General features: G+C 48.2%; 1 protein-coding gene across 2 annotated transcripts in view; it reads left to right on the forward strand.

The window, feature by feature from the left end:
- Maml2 (mastermind-like transcriptional coactivator 2) overlaps positions 1 to 8252 on the forward strand; it is a 317444-nt gene that overhangs the window by 163059 nt on the left and 146133 nt on the right. The gene's annotated exons all lie outside the window — the stretch shown is intronic.

The following is an 8252-nucleotide window of genomic DNA, read 5'->3' on the forward strand; positions in this document are numbered from 1 at the left end:
CAGCTCAGGACACAGGGCACACGAACAAGGGACAACACAATCCTAGGCAAAATATAGAATCAACTTCATAGTCGTGTTTTTATCTCCTGGAATAATTCCAGTGGCTTGAAGTTACTTAGATAATCAGCTTCTCAACCACAAGGTCTTCCCCAAGGTCTTCCTCAGTGTCCTCCCCGTTATGTGTTGCCTTCCCCAGACCCAAGGTTCCACTATCCATCTCACAGGCTCAAAAGTGAACCTATAAAGAGACTGGAAAGCATCTCTGGGGTTCTGCTCAAGAAGCCCCACCAGGAGGCAGGGAGATTTATGAGGTGAGGTCACTGGGTACAAATAGAAAGCATTCTAAGGAACCTTTCCCTCCGATTCCCATTTCCTCTGCGATTGATTTGTGTGGGGGAGGCTGAGGAAGTTGAATTCCTTTGACTTCCCCACCATATCCCTACTGTTTGGGGGTCTGAAAGTTCCAATTTGCGGTGTCCTCTCTGAGACTGGTCCCCAGGGAAGCTGCCCACTCTACTTACCAATGCAGTTTCCAGAGACTTCTCTCAATGGTGTTCATACTTCCTGTGGACTCGAGACATTATATTATGTGAGATTTATCTGCCCAGCAGAATTTGGGGTCACTGATGTTGGGGAAATGGTACTGTGCATCTCAAGTTACCCCACAGGTATCTGTCAAAACTTGAAAGTGACAAATGGGTGACTGTTTGCAGTCTGGTAGCAAGTAGGAGTTGTCAAGTCAAACCACACTGTGTGCTGTTATCTATGTTTGGTCCGCCGCATGGCCCTACTGTGTGTTAAGCGCAGAGATACCCAGATAATCATTATTGTGCCGAATTTTCTAAACAAATCTCTAACTCGGGAAATGTTAGTCCTCAACTTACAACTGGAAGAACAGACGTAGTCAACCTACTCACCAACAGTCTGGTCCAGAACTCAGGAGGTGGCGGCAGGAGGATAAGAAATGCAAGGTCATTGCCAGCTACATAGTGAGTTTGAGGCCCACCTGGGAGTCATCAGACCCTGTGTTAAAGTATATGTGTATAGGTGTGGGACTGAGGAGGAAGGAGAGGAGGAAGAGGGCAACCTGAAGGGTGATTTAAAAAGAATGAATCAGGGGCTACTCCCCTGCCTTGATATAAATGGCTCTGTGAAGTCCTACCGACATGATCGTGCCAGGACTTTGTAGGCCCCAAAGACCCCATTGCTCCTGTCTGGCTTCCTGCTGACTTGACATGCAAGCACTCATCGATTTCTTCCAATGGGGAAAAGTGCTGTGGCAGGAAAGAGCAGTACAAAGTTTATTAAAACATACGTCCTCATCGAACTCAAGGCAACAAATACTACAGGCTGTGTGCAATTAATCACAATACACCCAGAATAGGATAGTATTTCAAATGGAGAGGATCTAGTGGGGTGCAAAGACTGGCAGACGTGAGTGCCACCATTTCTGGGAACTTAGAAGCAGCTCAGGTTTTGAGGTTCTCTGTAGAGGAGGTGCTGGCCCAGGGCTTAGCCCAGCCCTAACTTTAATTAAGACGCTCCCTGGAGCTTGAGGTACACAGATGAAGGCGTGGCTAGGAACTGGGCATGGCTTCACACAAGGCTAGAGAGAGGACACACGGTGAATTAGCCTGGGAAGGTGTTTGGAGCAGACAGTGCAACACTAGCATCTTGCTGTGGAGGGCTCCCCCAACAGTGGATGACCAGCTTCAGAGCTGAGAAGAACCCACTTGGCAGGAGCTGTAGGATCCAAGAGCAATGCCGTCCAAACCCAAACGCCGGCCACAGGTTTCTCCTGCTCACACTCCTGCTGTTCTTTCCATTCCGGTTTCTATGACAACAGCTCTGATACAACTTGTATTTATGAAAATCACGTTAATTTCACTAGAGCCTCAGGGATTCCATGAAAATCAATATTTTCCGAATCTGTGGATCATAAGAAGCCAAGAGCAGGCCTCTACCCTCTTATAAACAGGAAAAGAAAGGGGCACTTTGCTCCCAAGGTGACTGGAAATGGTCAGAGAAACGCCCTCCGGAACTCTCACACTTTCCTCCCGTACCAGTTACCAATTCTCGTAAAGCAGGCTTTCTTCTCCTAACAAGCCAAATCTTGTTTCCATTCCTGAAAGGGAAGCCTGGGAGAACGAAGCCTCGGTCACTTCTCTGCACCAGCTCTTTATACCTGTGCTTTGGATCGCTCTCGTAGGTTGGAGCAGGAGAGCGGAGCTGTGAGCTACAGGCCTGCCTCCACCTACTTCCCCATGGGACAGCCTCGCTCCTCACCAGTCTCCCTGGAGTCTGGTGACAACTCCGCTCTAAAGCTAAAACGTAAACTCCAGGGCAGGGGAGAGGGTAGCTCAGACAGAAATGTGCTTGCAAGTGTAGTCAAAATCCCAGAACCCATGTCCAAAAACCCATGCATCTGGGTGTGTACTTGTAATGCCAGAGCTGGTGAGACAGAGTCCAGTGGACCCTTGGCCTCGTTGGCAAGTTCCAGGTCAGTAAGGAATAGCACATAGGAGCTGTTTTCTAGTCTCTACATACAGACACATGCACATACACACATACATGCATACACACCCACACACAAGCGTGCATGCACACTAAATAAAAAATATGTATAAACTACAGTCAGTACTGTCTTTGGGTAGCTGAGGGACATTTGCTGTGGTGTCAGGAACACTTTCTTACCCACTGCTAGTTTCCAGAGGCGTTGGTAGAGACTCACAGAGGCTCTGGACTCTCCCTAGCACCTTTACCACATACTGACCTTGGAGAGCATTCGAGATTGCTCTGGGTTTCTTCCGTGTCATGCTGGGAAACATGGACAGATTGCCCAACCTGGACAGGGCCAGGCTGGCAGAGTCCATCTCTGTACTGGATCCGGTCAGCTGAGGATGAACAAAAGCAATGTGGAGAAAGACAACAGGCCTGCCCGTCCACTGTGTTAGGGAAACCAGCACATACAAAGAAGACTGTAAGAATCACGATCCACAGCACGTCTCTCTGCGTGCCCTCTGTCTCTCTGTGTCCTCTTTGTTTGTCTCTCTGCATGCCCACTTTGTCTGTTTTATTCTTTTTAAGTGATTGCCATATTCTTTCAGGCAAGCACTTTCTGTTTAGGCTCATCTTCCCGCACAGGCCTTGGATACCTTGAAAACAGGAAATGCAATTTATACTTCTTTTGAAAACCCAAACCACAGCCTTGGAAACACAATAGATGATTCTCCTTGAACTGAATTACAGAGGGATGGGAGACAAGAATTAGGGACCACCCTCCCTGAAGCTCAAAATAGGTAACTTTAAGGCAAGGAAGGGGGAGAGGAAGGGAGATGACCTTAAATTAGCAGGCACTGAGCTTATAGACACTGTCAAACACAAATGAAACAAGCAGCAGGTGGACAGCTTCTAAAGGGTTTCTCCTCCCTTCCAGTCACTGCAGTCTTTTGTAAGCCGTATGCATAGGCCGCATCTGTCTAGACCTAAATTGTGTAGAAAATCAGTGGGCCTGAGGCTGTTGTAAAGGTAGGAGGAGTTAGAGATAAAGACATGCGGCTACTTTCAAGAATCAAATTGGGAATCACAAGATATTTTAAAAGTAGCTGTTTTAATTATTGCAGTACATTCTGGACACATATGCTGCTGTTTTTTCTGGTTGACAGGAGTGGGGACGAGACAAGCTAGCTGACTGACTGTGTTTTAACAAAGTTTCAAGGTTTGTCATGAAAATTCGCATCACACACTGTACCTCCGCCCCACTAGTGGAAGCCATGAGGTGATGAACTAAATTGTGTATGTGTGTGTGTGTCTGTGTGTGTCAGTGAGTATGTCTGTGTGTGTGATTGTGTGTGTGTATGAGTGCATGTGTGTCGGTGTGTGTATGTGTGTGTGTCTGTGTGTGTCAGTGAGTATGTCTGTGTGTGTGATTGCATGTGTGTATGAGTGCATGTGTGTCTGTGTGTGTGTGTCAGTGCATGGGTGATTGCATATGCATGTGTGTGATTGCATGTGCATGTGAGTGTGTCTGTGTGTGTGTGTGTCTGTGTGTGTCAGTGAGTATGTCTGTGTGTGTGATTGCATGTGTGTATGAGTGCATGTGTGTCAGTGCATGTGTGTCTGTGTGTGTGTGTCAGTGCATGGGTGATTGCATATGCATGTGTGTGATTGCATGTGCATGTGAGTGTGTCTGTGTGTCTGTGTGTGTCAGTGAGTATGTCTGTATGTGTGATTGCATGTGTGTATGAGTGCATGTGTGTCAGTGCATGTGTGTCAGTGTGTGTGTGTCAGTGCATGGGTGATTGCATATGCATGTGTGTGATTGCATGTGCATGTGAGTGTGTGTGTGTGTGTGTGTGTGTGTGTGTGTGTGCGTGCGCGCACGCTGTATGTATAAGGTCGCTGGGTAAGTTTGCGGTCAAATCTGTGGGCTGTAATGTGAGGGTGTTGGGAAAATTCTTGCTTTGGATATCATCTTGGAGAAGGACACCCTCTCACTCCTCTCCAGGTGACACTCCTTGTATTTGTGGCTCTGAAACATTCACTCCTAGAGTTTTGAAACATCACTGGATTATCCAAACACCAACTTCAAAAGACCTATGAGGCGGACTGTTCCTGTCTTTTCAGTCTTGCCGTGTAAGGGTCTGCTGTTCTAACACCTTCCTCCTCAGCTGACTCATGGAAGCTCTAATGGGAAACAATTAAACCCTGTGTTCAGCCAGCCACTGGCTGTTCCCTCACCCTGTGTTGCTCCCTGCCCTGACTAGGGATCAGATGTGGCTGGGGATGTTACAACCAACCCCTGTAATTATAGAGTCCACCCACCACTATAAGCCAGACACAGGGCCAAGAGAACAGCAAATTTAGGAGTCTGTTGTGTTTTGTTTGCCTTGCCTCATAATCCTGAAGGTGTCCAGCCCAGAGATGAAGCATGGTGTAAAGAGAGTGGGCTCGAGTCTATTGATAATTTGGTTTTTGGTTCCAACAACATAGGCAGCACCGCTGTTGTGATTTGATTTGATCTTGCTATGTCTGGATGAGTGGTAATCATCCTTCACCCCCTCTGGTTAAACTCTTAAGGTGGTTTTTCTCCAAGTGGTTAGTTAATATGTCCTCAAGTCACCCCTGTGAGGAAACTGAGTACCTTTGTTTTTCAAGCTGGAAAAAGTGAAGCACGCAGAGCTTAGGCAATTGCCCACTTTGTTGGGATGGAAGCATGAGTTGTCACAGGGAGCTAAGCTCCTCAGTGATGGCATGGAGGGCACTCTTGCCTAGTATTTCCTCAGGAGAGTGACAAGCAGCCATCCAGGGGGAGGGGAAACTCCCAGAGTCTCAAGGAGGCAGAGACTCTGAGGCTGTCCTCAGAGGTGCCTTTTCCCTGGCTGACAGTTTAGCAAGTGACCTTAAGCTAAGCCGTGGAAAGTCCAAGTGACTAATTCAATGAACCTTTAGTGCCTGAGGGGAGAGGGAGGCGGCAGTTACAGCTCTGTCTGATCCAAGGTGCCAGGGGTGAGAAAAGCACCGGAGAGGTCAGAGGAAGACGGTCGCCTCTGTGTGGTCAGGGAAGAGCGGGAGCATGAGCACATATGGAAGCCCTGTGTGACAGAAGCGAGGCATGTCAGCCAAGGAGGAGCATTTCCTGTTGCAGACAGGCCCGGGGCCAATTCTTCGATGAGCTGGAAATAGGAACCAGAGGGGGCGGGGGAGCAGCCAGCACAATCCGTTTCCTCTGCAGGTTTTGAGCAGCAGAGTGAATGTGCTTGTTGGGTCGGGTCCTCCAAGCTTGTTTATGCACTGTTTTCTCAACACACAGGAGCCACATTGCAGGGATGGTTCTCTGTGCATCACAGCCACTATTCCTCCTCCCGCAATCCTCCTGCCCAGCACTGGAAATGGGGCTAGAAATGTTGAGACAGGTGGGTTTTAATTCACCAGCCCTGCAAATCAAGAGGGTTGTAGAGAGAGCAGGGTGAGGTAGAGAGCTCATGATTCTTTTGCGCTCCCTGGCTCAGAGAAACTGTCACCTGCCAGAAATATTTGTCACTGAGCAACTGCATCTATGTAGATAGATCGTGCGTGGCGACATGGACAGTAGCAACCACACTTACTGGCCCAGGATGCTCTAGTGAGCCAGAGTTCCTCACGTGTTTCCTTATTAGAATATTGGGCGTTAGGAGGAAAATGGACGGTGGGAAGCACGGAGCAGGATCACTCAGTAACGTCCTTGTCACACTGCATGAGGATCTGGGTCTCTCCCTAGATCTGTGTTTGCCTGAGGTTTGCTGGCCACCCAGCCGAGCATAATTAAGAGCTCTGTGTCTGCTGAGAGACCCTGTCTCAAAAAGTAAAGGGAAGGGTAATTGAGGGAGACGACTGATATCAACCTCCGGCCTGCACACCATATACATGTGTGTGAGTACAGGTTCACACACACACACACACACACACACACACACACACACACACACAAATGGGCTCTAAGAAGACATGAGGTCTGAGGATAGAAAATGCTTTCAGGGATCAACAAGAAGGCCATGCTGGTTCCTGTGGGTAGTAGTCCCAGAAGCAGAAGTATTTTCCTCTCAGGAGTCTAATGCCTCCATCTGACTGCCCTCCCATCCTCCATCTGACTGCTCTGCACCCTTTCTGAGCCCCCAGCAGGACCACCCTATGTTACACTTTGTAAAGGAGCCCAGTAAAGAGCAACTCTCCAATTATCTCATTCATAAAATAAAGATCTAAGGTAGCAACTGGATTCCCTTCTAATGTAACCAGGGTAGTCTATAAAGATCCCAGTGAGAAAGGGAGAATCAACAGTCTGTTGACAGCATACATCCAGGGCCCAAATGGTCACCAGGTCACCACAGAGAATAGTGGTAAACCTAAGGAGCAAAGAAGGATCATTTCACCTCAAGTTTTCTCAAAAGCATCTTTTCTCCAAGAAATCTTGGAGCCTGCCAGATAGATTAAAGTGTCCTCTGCTTGTCTCAGCATTCTTTCCATGTCCTTGTGTCCACATGTAATCCTGCATTAACATTAACTATGTCTTCATTGTCACTGCATTGGGAGTGACTGTCCTGGCTCAGTGCAGACCCAGGATGGGGGACGTCCTCTGGTAGTAGCCCCCTGTACTGAACTGACCTGAGACACTATACTTTCGCCGCCGCCACTGCCGGATAATCCTGGGAAGACTTGGTTGTTGGGTGTCTCAGAAACGTCTTCACTGTTATCGTAAGCATCCATCACAGAGTCAGCACAGGCCACCAAGACACTCCAAGTCCTAGAGCAAAGCCTCCTCTGCAGACGAAGAGCTGCAGAGGGACTGGCAGCCGACTGCATTTCTCCGAGAGAACCTTGCAGTGGTGCCTGAGGGTGTTTGGATGAGCAGCTACATTGACAGCAAGTCTGTGTGCTCGGACTAATCACACGCGTAACTTGTTGGAACTCCAAGTCCTGATCGGGAGCAGTACAATTATGTTCTCTGTGGGTGTGCATGGAAGAGTGTTAGAAATGCAAACATTCAGGCTCTCCCCTACTTACTGAATTGGAACTCTTGGGGGGCATATGTCTACCCTGCACCACTGAAGTCCTTACAGTGCGTTTGGCTCACTGAGTTAGACTTTGCTTCTGCTGGTGTGGGAAGACCAGATGTACGAAGTCAAGAAAGTGACAGGCTGAGCTCAAGTCTGTTGCAAAGCATTGTTGTAAAGTCTATGTGTGAGTCGTCCCCTTCTTCCTTGAGGCAATCAAGCAATATGGTTACTATTTTTAGCTTTCTCTTATTGATGAAGAAACTAAAACACAAAGCTTGTACTTTGCTTTGCCTCTGGTGAGAAATCTTAGCAGATTCCAAAAGCGTTTATTAATATTCAATGTAACACTTCTAAAAATTAGAAGTAGTGATAAGAAACGCATGGGGTTCCACATGTCAAGTGTGTGTGTGTGTGTGTGTGTGTGTGTGTGTGAGAGAGAGAGAGAGAGAGAGAGAGAGAGGGAGGGAGAGGGCGGGGGGAGAAAGGGAGAGAGAGAGGAAGAGAGAGGGAGAGAGAGAGAGGGAGAGAGAGGGAGAGAGAGAGAAAGAGAGAGAGGAAGAGAGAGACGGAGAGAGAGAGGGAGAGAGAGGGAGAAAGGGAGAGAGGGAGGAAGAGAGAGAAAGGGAGAGAGAGAGGGAGAGAGAAAGGGAGAGAGGGAGGAAGAGAGAAAGGGAGAGAGGGAGGAAGAGAGAGGGGTAGAGAGGGAGAGAGAGGAGGAGG

The sequence above is a fragment of the Rattus norvegicus genome, chromosome 8 (assembly GCF_036323735.1).
Source record: "Rattus norvegicus strain BN/NHsdMcwi chromosome 8, GRCr8, whole genome shotgun sequence".
Lineage (NCBI taxonomy): Eukaryota > Metazoa > Chordata > Mammalia > Rodentia > Muridae > Rattus > Rattus norvegicus.